Below are 14,969 nucleotides of genomic sequence, written 5' to 3'. Positions count from 1 at the left end.
CATTAAAGGGAAGAGCTTCTCATTATCTACCTTCGGAATTCTGTACTCCCCAATCAGTTCAACCCTCAGCCTTCTCCTTTTCAAATGAAAACAAACTCAAAGGGGAAGGAAAACAAGAATGGATAATGAGGCTTGTGGCTTCCCATGCCTCGGGGGTGATCAGGAATGGGCCAGGTATGGGAAATGCAAAAGGTCACAGGAAGAGAGTAAAGTGAAATTTGATTTGCAGTGGTTGAAACTCTATCCTGCTAGTCCTTAAAAGTTTTCCATAGGTCAGACATGGATTTACACTCAAACTGCCTCTCCAAATCTACCTTACACAGTTCCTGTCTACTACAGTGTAAATAATCTTCTCCCAATTTAGTACATTCACCCGAAGACCCAGCTTACCCTTCTCTATAACATTTTTAAAACTTATGATCACTGTTCGCAAAATGTTCCCCTACTGAAACTTCAATCACCTGGCCAGACTCATTCTCCAGTCAAGGCCTAGAAAAGGCCCATCCGTAATTGGATTAGCAACTGAAACACTTCAGGATGCACCTGCAAGTTCTGACCCATCTCAATCCCTGGCACTGAGTCCCAGTCAGTTTGGAGTTCAATTTGAACAGCATCTGCACGGAGTTGGTATGTCCTTCCCATGAGTACATGGGTTTCCTGCAATTGCTCCAGTTTCCACCTACAGTCCAAAGACATACCGGTCGATGGGTTAATTGGTCACTGTAATTGGGCGGACTACTTGGCCGTGGGGCTCATGGGACGGGAAGAGACTGTTCTACACTGCATCTCCAAATAAACAAACAAATGTCCTCACTAATCACAGCAATTTTCCCTCATCAGTAATGCAGCTCCACCACTTCTTTTACATCCCTCTCTTATTTGCTTCGTTATCTTAATTTACATTTGGATTATTCATTAGGAAAGTAAGTTTACTCAGGACTGTTTGCAAAGTAATGTGGCAGTTTACTCATTACATTACCTTTCAAACTCATCTCAATCGCACATTCACTGCACATTGATCAAATGCTATTAATGTATGCCTCATTTATGCTTCAAGAGTAACATGAACTGTTTGCATTTTGTGGTCAGGTTAAGTAAAGGTCATTGAACTAATTCACGCTTAACACATTTTTAATGGATTTCTTCTCACAGCTCAAACTGTCTAGGAGAGGTGCAAAAATACACATAGAAATATTCTCAACTCAGGAGGAAGCAAAGGTGCGTCTACTCTCTCATCTAAACCCAGGAGACAGAGTTCCAGAACATTACAGCACAGAAACAGACAATCTAGTCTGTGCCAGACTATTAATCTGCCTAGTCCTATTAACCTGCACCTGGACCACAGCCCTCCACACCTCCTATCCACGAACCTATTGCAATTTCTCTTAAATGTTGAAATCAAACCCACATCCACTATTTCCACTGGCAGTTCATTCCACACTCACCACCCTCTGAGTGAAGATGTTTCCCCTCTCGTTCCCTTTAAACATTTCACCTTTCACCCTTAACCCATGACCTCTAGTTCTAGTTTCACCCAACCTCAGTGGAAAAGGCCTGCTTGCACTTACCCTGTCTACACCTCTCATAATTTTGTATACCTCTATTAAATCATCCCTCACTCTTCTATGCTGCTGGGAATAAATTTCTAACCTGTTCAATCTTTCCCTATAACTCAGATACCCTAGTTCTGGCAACATCCTCATAAATTTTCTCTGCAGTATTTCAATCTTATTGACATCTTTCCTGTAAGTAGGTGATGAAAACTACACACAATACTCCAAATTAGCCCTTATCAATATCATATACAATCAGCATAACAGCCCAACTCCTGTACTCAATACATTAACTTATGAAAGCAAATGTGCCAAAAGTTTTCTTTATGACCCTTTCTACCTGGGATGCCACTTCTAAGGAATTATGGATCTATATTCCAAGATCCCTCTGTTCTACTGCAATTCTCAGAGCCCTACTGCTCACTATGTACAGTAAATCCTACCTTGATTTGTCCTCCTAAAGTGCAACACCTCACACTTGTCCGCATTAAATTCCATCTGCCATTTTTCAACCCATTTTCCAGCTGGTCCAGATCCCACTGCAAGCTCTGATAATCTTCCTCACTGTCCACTACACCCCCAATCTTGATGTCATCTGCAATTTGCTGATCCAGTTTATCACATTATCATCCAAATCGTTGATCTAGATCAGAAACAACAATGGACCCAGCACTGATCCCTGTGGCACACCAATAATCACAGGCCTCCAGTCAGAGAGGCAACCTTCTACTAACACTCTCTGGCTTATCCCGCGAAGTCAATGCGTAATTTAATCAACCTTCTTGACCAACTTCCCAGATGGGACCTTGTCAAATGCCTTGCTAAAGTCCATGTAGACAACATCCACTGCACTGCTTTCATCAACTTTCCTAGTAACTTCCTTGAAAAACTCTGTATCTTTGGATAGACATGACCTGCTACGCAGAAATCCATTTGAGTATCTCTAATCAATCCCTGTCTATCCAAATACTTTCATAACTGTTCGCATAGAATTACGTCCAATACCTCACCCACTACTGATGTCGGGGCTACCAGCCTATAGTTTCCAAGATCACAGTCCTTCGCTCATTACTGAAAGCTTTTAATGAATGGAAGAAGATGATTATACTCACAAGGCTGAATCCACAACCCCTTGCTTTATTCCCAAAACACTCATGACTGTATGCCAGATTCTTCTCCTACTCCATCTACAAGTTCTCAGATGACACTAGTATAGGGGGTTGGATCTCAAATAGTGAGGCGCAGGAGTACAGGAAGGAGACAGAGAACATAGTGGCATGGTGACATGATGCCAACCTTTCCCTCAATGTAGGCAAAACAAAAGAGCAGTTTATTGACTTTCCGAGACAGGGCAGAGCACACATCCTTCTATGTGTCAATGCAGCTGTGGCGGCAACGGTTAAGAGCTTCAAGTTCCAAGGTGTAAATATCACCAATCGCTTGTCTTAGTCAAACCATCAGGTTGCTATGGCCCAGAAAGCACACCAGCACCTCTAGTTCCTCAGAAAGCTAAGAAAATTCAGCATGTCCCTGTTGGTGCTCCATGGAACTCATCCCATGCAGAAGCATCACGGATTAGTAGGCAAATATTCAGCTCGAGACTGCTAGAAATCACAGAACATAGATACAGCTCAACCCATCATGAAAATCTTAAAAGCATTTCCACCCATGAAGTGCTTTTACTTCCCACTGCCTTGTAATCAGCAATGTAACCATCCTAATTGTTTTCCTTTTTACCCCCTTCCATCCGCCAGAAGATATAAAAGCTTAGAACAAAAAATGAATCACCAAGCTTGCGGATAGCTTCTATCACCCTGTTATCAAACTATTGAACTGACCTCTTCAGATTAGATATATGTGCATTGAAACATGGAGTCAAATGTGCCGTTTGTGTTAGCAGCCAACACAGTCTAAGGATGTGCTGGGGGCAGCCTGCAGGTGTCGCCTCACTTCTAGTGCCAACATATTGCCCTCAATGCTCAGCAGAACACCACACAGTGAATTAGATAAGAAAGCAGACACAACAACGACAAAACATTCCTCTTCGTACCGCCGACCTGTCCATTGGGGATCACTGTCCCACATCCTTAGGTCTTACAGATCACAGCCCTTGACCTTGGGATCGCACGTCTTCGATCTCGGCACCTTCCAACCTGACGTCTGGACTCACTGAAGCCTGACATCCAGATCGACCTCGAATCTCCAGATCAGCTGACTGACCTCATGCTACTGGATTTACTGAATGACCTGGTGCCTCTGCCCCGCACAGACCTCTGACCCAAGAACTCACCCTCTCATCGGTCACTGGTCCTCATCCTGCATCCTAATGATAAAGATGAACTTTTGATCTCGCAATCTACTTCACTGTGGCCTTTAGACCTTATTGGTTACCTGCACTACAATGTCTCCGTAACTGTAACATTATACCATAAGACCATAAAACACGAGCAGAATTAGGCAATTCGGACCATTGTGTCTGCTCCACCATACCACTTTGGCAAATTTATTATCCTTCTCAACCCTATTCTTCTACATTATCACCCAAAAAAATTCTGTAATTGCTTTTCACTTTGTACTACCTCAATGTAATTGTGTTTTAGATGAACTGTATGGATAGCATGCAAAAATAAAGTTAGCATAAAAAAACATGGATAAATAGTACAAACTAGGAATAGTGAGTTAGTGTTCATTGGTTCATGGACCATTCAGAAATCTGGAGGAGAAGAAGCTGTTCATCCTCAGGCTCCAGTATCTCCTCCCTGATAGTGAGGGTCCGAAATGGTGGATGCTGCCTTTTTGAGGCTCCACTTTTTGAAGGTGTCCTTGATGGTGAGGAGGTTAGTGCCCATGATGAAACTGGGTCAGTCCACAATCCTCTGCAGCTCTTTTTCTGTCCCGGGGTGCATGCTGGCAAAAGCTGAACTCGTATGGAGGGAAGACAGGCTCCCATGAGGAGATGCCAACTAGGGCTTAATCATAAGAGCTCCAATAAAACATCAGTGGCTTGGCAGAGCGACAGCGTGAGACTTAACATTCTGAAAGCTAGGGCTCCGCGGTAAGCACTGATCGGGAGTTTGCTTAAATAATCACAGAATGCAGAAAAACTTAACAATCAACATAAACCGAACAAGATTAAACAGAAAGCACCAGGGATTAATGACTTTCATTATGACAACAATTAACCTGAAAAATTCAGGTGGTCTAGAAACCTCAGAGCCCAACACTCTCCAGCTCCCTGCACAAGCCCAAGGATATATTATATTGGAGCCTCCACGTCATACAGTGATAGAACCAGTCAAAATACTCTCTGGGGTACATCTGTAGAAATTTGTATTCCTTTATTAGGAGTCTGCAGTGATATACCAAATCTCCTCAATCTACTAATGAAGGACCTCATTCGTTGGATTGTATGAGTCCGAGCAGTGACCTTACAGAAGAGTATAATATCCTGAGCACCAATGATAGAGTGAACATACAATCTTTCTCCCAGGGAAAGGGTTTAAGAAACCAGAGGGTGTAAGTCTAAGGTGAGTGGGGAAAAATTTAACAGGAACCTTTGAGATGACTTATTCATGAAGAGAGTGGTAAATATGTGGAGCAAGCTGTCAGAGGAAGTGATTGGAGGCAGGTACATTAACAACATTTAAAAGACCCTTTGACAAGTACATGGATAAGAAAGGTTAAGACTAGAACAAATGCGGGAAAAGGCCACTAGCTTATTTTGGCGTCTCGTTGGCATGGACAAGTTTTTGAGTTGCATTGCTCTATGAGAGGGTATACATTAACAATGATCCAGAGGAAGCATCAGTCACATAACTAGCCAATAATATGAAGCAGGATACCAAAGGTTTTTTCAGTTATATAAAGAGTAAAAGGGAAATGAGAGTTGATATTGGACCACTGGAAAATGATGCTGGTGAGGTACTAACGGGGGACAAAGAAATGTCAGATGAATTTAATGAGTATTTTGCATCTGTCTTCACTGTGGAAGACACTAGCAGGTTACCAGAGGTCCGTGAGTGTCAGGGAGCAGGAGTGAGGGCCATTGCTATTACAAAGGAAAAAGTGCTAGGCAGACTCAAAGGTCTTAAGGTGGATAAGTCACCTGGGCCAGATGGACTACATCCCAGAATCCTGAGAGAGGGAGCTGAACAGATAATGGATGCATTAGTCATGATCTTTCAAGAATCACTTGATTCTGGCATGGTCCTGGAGGACTGGATTATTGCAAATGCCACTCCACTCTTTAAGAAGGGAGGAAGGCAAAAGAAAGGAAATTATAGGCCAGTTAGCCTAACCTCAGTGGTTGGGAAAGTGTTGGAGTCTGTTGTTAAGGGCGAGGTTTCAGAGTACTTGGAGACTAATGATTAAATAAGTCAAAGTGAGCATGGTTTCTTTAAAGGAAAATCTTGCCTGACAAATTTGTTAGAGTTCTTCAAAGAAGTAACAAGCAGGGCGGACAAAGGAGAGGCAGAGGTTATTATTTACTTAGATTTTCAGAAGGCATTGGATAAGGTGCCACATATGAGGCTGCTTAACAAGATAAAACCTTATGGCATTATAGGAAAGATACTGGCTGACAGGCAGAAGGCATTGAGAGGAATAAAGGCAGCCTTTTCTGGTTGGCTGCCAGTGATTAGTGATGTCAGTATTGGGACTACTACTTTTCACATTGTTTGTCAATGATTTGGATAATGAATTGATGGCTTTGTGGCAAAGTTTGCAGATGATGTAAAAACAGGTGGAGGGGTAGGTAGTGCTAAGGAAGCAATGCGATTGCAGCAGGACTTAGACAAACTGGAAGAATGGGCAAAAAAGTAGCAGGTGGAATACAGTGTTGGGAAATGTATGATAATGCACTTTGGTAAAAGGAACAATCGCACAGACTATTGTCTAAATGGGGAGAAGGTTCAAACATCAGAGGTGCAGAGGAACTTAGGAGTCCTTGTGCAAGAGTGACAGAAGGTTAATTTACAGGTTGAGTCTGTGGTAAAGAGGGCAAATACGATGTTGACATTTATTTCAAGGGGAATAGAATATAAAAATAAGGAGATAATGCTAAAGCTTTAGTCACTGGTCAGGTCAGTATTGTCGATGGTTTTGTATCTCTGAAAGGATGTGTTATCATTGGAGAGAGTCCAGAGGAGGTTCACAAAGATGATTCTGGGAATGAAGGGGTTAACATATGAGGAGTGTCTTGCACCTTTAGACCTGTACTCACTGGGATTCATTGAAACCCCCTGAATGTTGAAAGGTCCAGATAGGGTGGATGTGGAGAGGATCTTTCCTAAGGTGGGGATATCCAGAACTAGAGGGCACAGCCTCAGAATTGAGGGGGCGACCTTTTTGAAGAGAGGTAAGGAGGATTTTTTTTTAGCCAGAAAGTGCTGAATCTGTGGAATGCTCTGCCACCGGCTGCAGTGGAGGCCATGTTTGTGCATATATTTAAGGCAGGAGTTGATCGTTTCCTATTGGTCAGGGTATTAAAGGATATGGCGAGAAGGGGTATGGGGTTGAGTGGGATCCAGGATCAGCCACGATGAGCAGACTCGATGGGCTGAATGGCCTCAGCGTACCCCTGTGTCTTTTGGTTTTATACGTGTCTGGAAACTGATGCATATGGGAGGAGACAGCCCCAGCATGGGTGAATGCAGGAGTGAAGACAGCTCAGTATCTTCACTGTGGCATTAGTTTATTTCCAGAAGGCTGACTAAGTTGAGGCAAGTATCGAAAGGCGATGAGAGTAGGCTGGTTGCTGAGCCAGTTGTTCACATCTACTGTACATCAAGTAAACGACTGCCGGGGAGAAGGCGCCTGCATCTCAAAGACCGTGATACGCAATGTGCGTCTTTGTATCGGCTTTTCATATGGCCAGGGTACCTGCAACACAGGCTTGGTTTAAATCAACTTCTATACGGCGGCGCAAGAGGAGTGGGAAAAAGATTATGTCTGTCCTGTGGCTCGGGATGGGTTGGAGGAGGACTGGGAGCAGCCATACAGCAGCTGTGTCCACAAATAAAGTGCAACTCGGTGAGGTCTCGATTTAGGTCAGGAGGGAACTCGGAAGTGGATTACAACAGGGTTCACTCCCTTCGTTCTTGAGTATCGCGAGTACGAAATAATGAGGTGCGGACCGTCTTGCTTAAGTTACATAACTGGTAAACTTCAGAATTTGAAATTACAAGCATAATGGCAATGGAAGTGGATTTATTATCGGTAATATCAAATAGCAGGTAGTAAAAATAATGTATTCAGAAAGCAGCTCATTATATTTAAATGCCTCAATGTGCTTCACATAATGATTTTCATTCTGAAGTAGCGTGTTCACTGTGCAACCATTAATATAGCAACCATTCACCGCCTCAACCCTCCCACCAAACACTGCACTTAACACTTGATGTGCAATTTTCATCACGGGCAGTAGACTTTAAAACCTTGCGCTCATTCTCGGATGAATACTCTGATCCACCAACAAACTTAACTGCTGGGAGAACTCAGCGTGTCGAGCAGCGTCGGGGGAGTGTGGAGGCGAGAAGCTGCGGACGTTTCGGTCGAGACCCCCCACTCTGATATGTGGGTTTCACAACTGGTCAACCAAGCATTAACTCGTTCATCACCTTCCCGACTCAGAAACAGTGCACACAGCTCCGGACAAGCGCGGCCGACTGAGACCGCTTAAAAAAAATCTTTAGTTTAACCAGTCCTTTATTTTAGCGCGGTGTTATCCATCCCTTTTCTTTCTCAGAACATTCCCCAAAAACATGGTTACCGTGACCTGCCTCCCCACACCAAAATAAAAATAAAACAGTTTAGAGCTTGGTGGTCTCAAGTTAAAATTTGGTTTGTGCGTGACGGACTTTCTCAGCGGACTGTTGTGGGGCTTTCCATCATTCTGCCATAAGAACATAAATCAGAGGAGCAGAATTGGGATGTCCGGCCCATCGAATCTGCTCCGCCATTCCATCGTGGCTGAGTTATCTTCCTCAACCCCATTCCCGGTGTGGGCCTCCCGCCTCACCGAGCACCTGCACTTCGTCCGCCGGAATCGCAGCGGCTATCCCTTTTAATTCGACTTCCTCTTCCCATTCTGATATGTCTACCCAAGGCTTCCTCTACTGTCATGAGGCCATCCTCAGGGTGGAGGAGCAACACCTTATATTCCGTCAGGGTAGCCTCCAACCTGATGGCATGAACATCGATTTCTCGAACTTTCGGTAATGCCCCTCCACGCTTCAACTTTTCCCTCTCTCACCTTATCTCCTTGCCTGCAACAGCCCCCCCCCCCCCACACACGTTTTCTACCTTGCATGGTCTTCTGTCCGCTCCTATTAGATTCCCCCTTCTCCAGCCCTCTATCGCTTTCACCAATCAACTTCCCTGCTCCCCCCACCCCCCCCCACCCCCGTTTCACCTATCACCTCGTGTCTCCTTTTCCTCCCCCCACCTTCCCTGACTCCTCATTTTTTCCCCAGTCCTGATGAAGGGTCTCATCTGTGGCGATGAATTCAGCAGATTCTCTGCTCTCTGTCTAAAGAAATCCCTCCTCATCTCCACTCTCCGGACATCCTTGTAATTGGAGGCTGTGTCCTCTGATCCTGGACTCTCCCAACGTTGGAACATCCTCTCCATTTTCACTCTAAACTGGGCCTTTCAATACACATAAAATGCTGGAGAAATTCAATATGTCAGCTAACATTTATGGACGGGAATAAACTGTCGACATTTTGGGCCAAGCCTCTTCATCAGGACCTTGTTAGTTGCTCCCTGATTTGTTGAATTCTTCCAGCATTTTATGTGTGTTGTGGGTTTCCAGCATCAACAGAATCTGCAATTCCATATTTGATATGTTTCATTGAGATCCACCCCATTCTTCTAAACTCCAGTGACTATAGGCCCAGGGCCATCAAACACTCCTCACTCCTAATGATTAACTTATTATTATTTAATTATTTATGGTTTTATATTGCTATATTTCTTCACTATTCTTGGTTGGTGTGGCTGTAACGAAACCCAATTTTCCTCGGGATCAATAAAGTATGTCTGTCTGTCATACATGAACCCCTTCCTTCCTGGAGTTATTCTCGTGGATCTCCTCTGTATCATCTCCAATAACAGCACATTCTACAGGGCACTGTGCCTGGTTAGAATGTTCTCCTCCCCTCCTCCGTGGGCAGTCCCTCGTGACTGAGGATGACTACCCTCCACTCTAATTCCCTGGTTTCTGAGGTGTGCAATGAGGCTAGTGTTGGAAACACAGACTCTTCCGTGGATGGCGCAGTGGCTGGGCAGTTTGTAAGGTGGTGTACTCCCTCTATGTCTTATCCTATGGTTCACCCATGGTCAAGTGGACCCCCAGATGTTCTTCTTCCAGTCTGAGCCATTTCATTTATTTCTTACTACTGAGGAGACAATTCAGTCTATGCCACTTCTCAAAGAAATCCCATCCTCCACCTATTTCCCTAAAACTTATTCAACTTTGCCCAGTCCTACCCAGTGACTGAAACACTTTGCTAGGGGTAAAGTTGGAAGACGGGATAGGGGTACTTAAGCAAGACTTCGACAGGCAGATAAGCTGGGTGCTCCGGTTTCCTCCCACAGTCCAAAGACATACTGGTTGGTAGGTCAATAGGTCATTGTAAATGTTCCCATAATTAGGCTAGGGTTAAATTGGGGGATTGCTGAACAGCAAGGTTCAAATCCCACATTGCACCTCAATAAATTAATAAAGACAATTGGTATAGAGGGATATGGACTATGTGCAGACTGATGGAATTAGTTTCAATTGGCATCAAGGTTTACGCCAATATTATAGGGCAAAGGGCCTATTTCTGTGTTGCAATGCTCTATATGCCACCTGCCTACATTTGGAGCCACTTGGAGCGACCTGGCAACGTGTGGTAGAGTAGTGGTTAGCCTAACCCTATAGCGCCAGTGTCCCCGGTTCACTTCCAGCTGTTGTCTGTAAGGAGTTTGCACAGTCTCCCCACGACTGCGTGGATTTCCTCCGGACGCTCTGGTTTCCAAAGTTAGTGGGTTAATTGATCACATGGGTGCAATTAGGCAGCACCAGCTTATGAGGCTGGGAGGGCCTGTACTGTGCTCTATCTCTGAATAAATGTCTTTGGGATGTGCAGGAAACCTGTATTGTCAAAGGGAGACAGTAACAGCGGCTGCTCTGTCATCTGCATGAATCATGGCTCTACATGAGTCAGTGTGATAGTCGTACAGGAAATACCCATCTTATATGAATCCCATTCCCAGCGTGGGGCTCACAGTCTTCAGTATTCTGTGTGCACAGGTCCAAAGTATCTCTATAACAGCCAACAGTAAGAGAAATTACATATGCTTACACATCCTTCGTGCTCTCTATAAAATCATCTACCAAAATTATCTTATTAGGGATGCCATATTTTCTTATCAGGTTTGGAAGGGTCTTTGAATCTTTCCTCAGCCCATCTGGTAGTCTCTTCCTGTGAAAGACTCAGAGTGGAGTCCAATGCCAAACAACATGGCCTGCCCAGTGCAGCTGGCAGGATGCAAGACAGCCTCAGTGCCAAGGATGTTCTCCCAAGAGAGGACGCCAACACTGGGAGATTTGGAGGATTTTGCAGTGCACTGAGGAGCCTGCTGTAGGCAGTCCACATCCCAGAAGTCAGCAGGATGGTAGTATTCACTGTTGCTGGTAGACCATGACTTTAGTGCCTGTTTTGAGAGGTTGATTCAAGCATTGTTTGCTTAGATACCCAGAGGCTGTGCTGGTGTACTGAAGGCGAAGGTGAATTTCATCATGGAATTCATGCACACCCCTGTAGGCATCTCCCAGTCTCCACCCTGCTAATAGAATTGAGTAGCTGCTCATTCTAGACATCGCCTGTGGCCTATTTAACCCCAGTTCTTTTCTACAGTCCTTGTCCACTCATCAAACCAGCCAGCCTCAATCAGTTGCTTCTGTAGCCTTCACTCGCCCTGGCTGGGGGCAAGCCTCCTCTACATTTCCTGACAGATTACTGCTTTTGCTGAGAGGTGGCTCCCAAGATACAAGTCTTCTAGGGCTTCATCCTGGATTTATTGTCAGTATGGTACAACTCCACCATGTACAGTCCCAAGCCCGGCTGTGAAAGGTGGAGGGTTGGATATGGGGCTAGCAATCCCATCCCATTAAAAACCCATAACTACAGAGACACGGACAGAAGCTCCAAACACCTCAGTCCTGGGAGAGGAAAGATCTTCTCCCAGTAGACATATGAAGTCATGTGGTGAAAGCGTCAAGTGGGTGAAAGCCACAGGGCTGATCAACCTTCTATCATCCTGGGTCGACACCGTTGGAACATAGAATGTAGGAGAGGCTAGGCAAAGAACACCTGGCAGTGTGACCTTAAAGCTGACACCAAGATAATGGGCTACACTTGAAAGACGGACGCATGACGGTGGGCTCTGGTGAGCTGTTGCCGGTGACCTATGCCCTACCAGGCGTGATGGACTTGAGCAACAGTGTTGTACAATTGAAGTAGGTTGTCTGGCAGGTGTGAAGTGTAAGGTCCATACCTTCCTATGCTTCAGTGAAATTGTCAAAGATTGCATGGAACTTGCCTTCGGAATACTCAAATTAAATGGCCTATTGACATTTTTCCAGAGTGGTGATGCAAATCCGCACTTGACCATCCATTGCTTCTGTCCTTAGCCTCTCGTGTTCGCTGCATCGACTAAATAAAACATCTCTTTAATTGTACCCGTGACCGCTCCGATCCCCCGTGTAACCTCGGTTCACTCCTCACCAATACTCCCAAGGGCGGAGGACCCGTTTGTCGTGAATGGGAAAGCCGACATTCAGAGGATGGTTGGGGACAAGGGCTGAGTGATGCGGGAGGATGTTCGCATACTGACATGGGGAAGCAGTCTAACACCGACCTCACAGCAACGGCAGGAGACGGGCGCATCGCAACGTAAAGTTCGATGTCGTGGTCCACGGGGCTTGTTTTCTCCCTCAGAGTAATTCTTTTTTAGAAATTGAGCTATCACTTCTCCTCACTAACCACCGCGTTACAGTCCATTGTGCTTATTTCGTGTGAATTTAGGAAGTCTTTTGCGCACCCAACTATCCTGTCTTGTATCCGAGACCCAATCGCCTGTGGGTCGGGGAGCAGCTAGCTCAGGTATTCACACTCCCCGTGCAACTAACCATTCAGGGAGAGGTTGGGGTGGGCGGCGAAAAACTGAATTGTGGTGCCTTTCTCAGTCGAACAGCCCAGTGACTGCGAGCGCTCCGTAGAGAAATAGTAACGGCTCGGTAGGGGGGCACACACCGAGTGCGACTTCAGTTGCAAAGACTCTCCAGGAGAAAGTAAATGAACATATGACGCTAATTGAAAAAAAAATGACAATCATGTTATCATATCCCGTCTAGTTTTAAGACTAAGTTAACCAACGGCGGGGATAAATTTGTATAATTGCTATTCCCCAGGAGGGAGAGCACACCAGAAGCCACGTTCGAGACGACTATTGTAATTCACATTCCAATCAATGCGAGACCTAATGAGGCTGCAACGTGTTTGCCCAAGGACTCTCTTTATCATTAAGTACACACAAGGTACAAATAAACCGAACCCATTTTCAGGCGGGATCTGCACTTTCTCCGGAGAAGAATCGACTCGTTAGCACGTCAGGCCGGTGGGCAAGAAGATAACCTGCGGGCCGAAAGTGCAACGGGACTCGTTTTTATTTTAAGTACCTCCTCGAATTGCCCTCATGAAGGTTCTGGAGCACATTGGAACGGAATCGATCTTGATTTTATTTTACGCTGCAGTGTCTCTTTTAACAACCTCTCGCACCTGTGTATGTGTGAACTCTCTGTCCACGCAATGACAGAATCTAACAGTGTACCAAATCCATCCCCCCCCCACCCCCAACAGCTGATCAAATCCCCCTTTCACAGACAACTTCAGCATACGCGGAGTGTAGTACTGGGTTCAGATCCACTGCTAAGCCGCGGAAAGACTGAAGCTTCTCAAAACAGCATCGCGTCAGTGGCACTAAATTACCATCTTGGCCGTACAAGACAAGTACAAAACAATAGTAGTTGCGGCGACCGAGCTTCTCACCTTCTTCCCCCTCCCCACCACTGAAACCGCGCCAGGAGTGGTCCGGCTCCGAGGATCGGTGTTTCCCTTACCTGCACCCTAACCACAAGCCATCGGCAGTAAAGTTGTGTAGGACAGGCACATCGAGGCATCTGTTCGCCTGCACCCGCCAGGAGCCCGGCTGACAAGTCCCCGAAGGCTGGGGTGGTTCCGTAAACAGTGGCAATCTCAGGGAAAAAAAAGCCTATTAAAGCGCTTGAGGTGTTCAAAGAATCACTTGTAGATCTGGCCGCACACTGCCGGCAGTCGGTTCAGTTTCCCAGCTGAGCTTCGCTGAAAACCCGAGCAATCAAGACAAGTGCTGGCTTCAGCTCGGTGACCCGAGCGACTTCGGTGGGGTAATTCTATGAATGCACAGGTGGCGGGCGTGTGAGTGTGTGTGTGTGTGTGTGTGTGTATTTACGGCGCCGGGCTAGCTCACATAATTTTTCCGTCTCTCCCCAACGCTCAGTCTGCCTCTCACTGTACTCTCCTCCCTCTGCTCTGGAGCGGAGACCGAGATGTGAGCCGCATACTAATCGTCTGCAGAGCAACACTTCAACGTTGCTCGTTCTCTTCCCCGTCCACTTTTTCTTTTGGGAATTTTCTGGCCTGGATTTCCTTTTTTAAAAAAATCCCTACATTTTAATATTAATTTTGTTTCGCCCTAACACTCTCTCTCAAATACACGTCCCTTCATGTTTCCTTTAATTCTTGACGCGTTAAGAATAAAAAAATCCAGTTAGCCCCCCGTCTAGTTAGCTCTGTTAATTACCCCGTCACTTCACTGCACCGTAGACACTTCAAACCTTTTTATAGTGCTGTTTACACTGTAAATTCATATTGTTATTCGTTTATTTATGCATATTTTATTCCATAGCTGTCCTTTTTACACCTACTATATTAGTTTATATATAATTCATTTTTAAATAACTCTTTATTCTTTATAATTATTAAATGTTGCTTTTTGTTGCATGTCACACCCTGACCAACACCACAGCAAATTCCTAATCCATGTAGGTGTGTAAGGTGAATAAAGTTAGAACATAGAACAGTACAGCACAGGAACAGGCCCTTCGGCCCACAATGTTGTGTTGAACCAAATAAGTAATCAAATGGCCAACTAAACATCCCTTCTGTCTGCATTTCCCTCCATTTTCCTCATATTCATGTGCTTCTCTAAACATCTCTTAAGTGTTTCTAATATATCTGCCTCTATCACCAACCCAACCAGCACATTCCAGATATCCACCACTCTGTAAAAAACTTGCCTCTCACATATCTTTTGAAATGACTCCCT

At 45.1% G+C, this 14,969-nt stretch overlaps 1 protein-coding gene across 1 annotated transcript in view; it reads right to left on the bottom strand.

Annotated features, from left to right (window-relative positions):
• The window catches only part of syndig1l (synapse differentiation inducing 1-like), a 213,093-nt gene extending 198,975 nt beyond the window's left edge, over positions 1–14,118 (bottom strand). Inside the window, exon 1 of the mRNA XM_073037784.1 lies at positions 13,723–14,118. The gene's annotated coding sequence lies outside the window, so the exon portion shown is untranslated. The remainder of the gene's footprint in view (positions 1–13,722) is intronic.
• Between the last annotated feature and the right edge of the window lie 851 nt (positions 14,119–14,969).

The sequence above is a fragment of the Hemitrygon akajei genome, chromosome 3 (genome assembly GCF_048418815.1).
Source record: "Hemitrygon akajei chromosome 3, sHemAka1.3, whole genome shotgun sequence".
Lineage (NCBI taxonomy): Eukaryota > Metazoa > Chordata > Chondrichthyes > Myliobatiformes > Dasyatidae > Hemitrygon > Hemitrygon akajei.
Note: the sequence above shows the minus strand (reverse complement) of the source record. Positions and strands in the feature narration are given on the sequence as shown.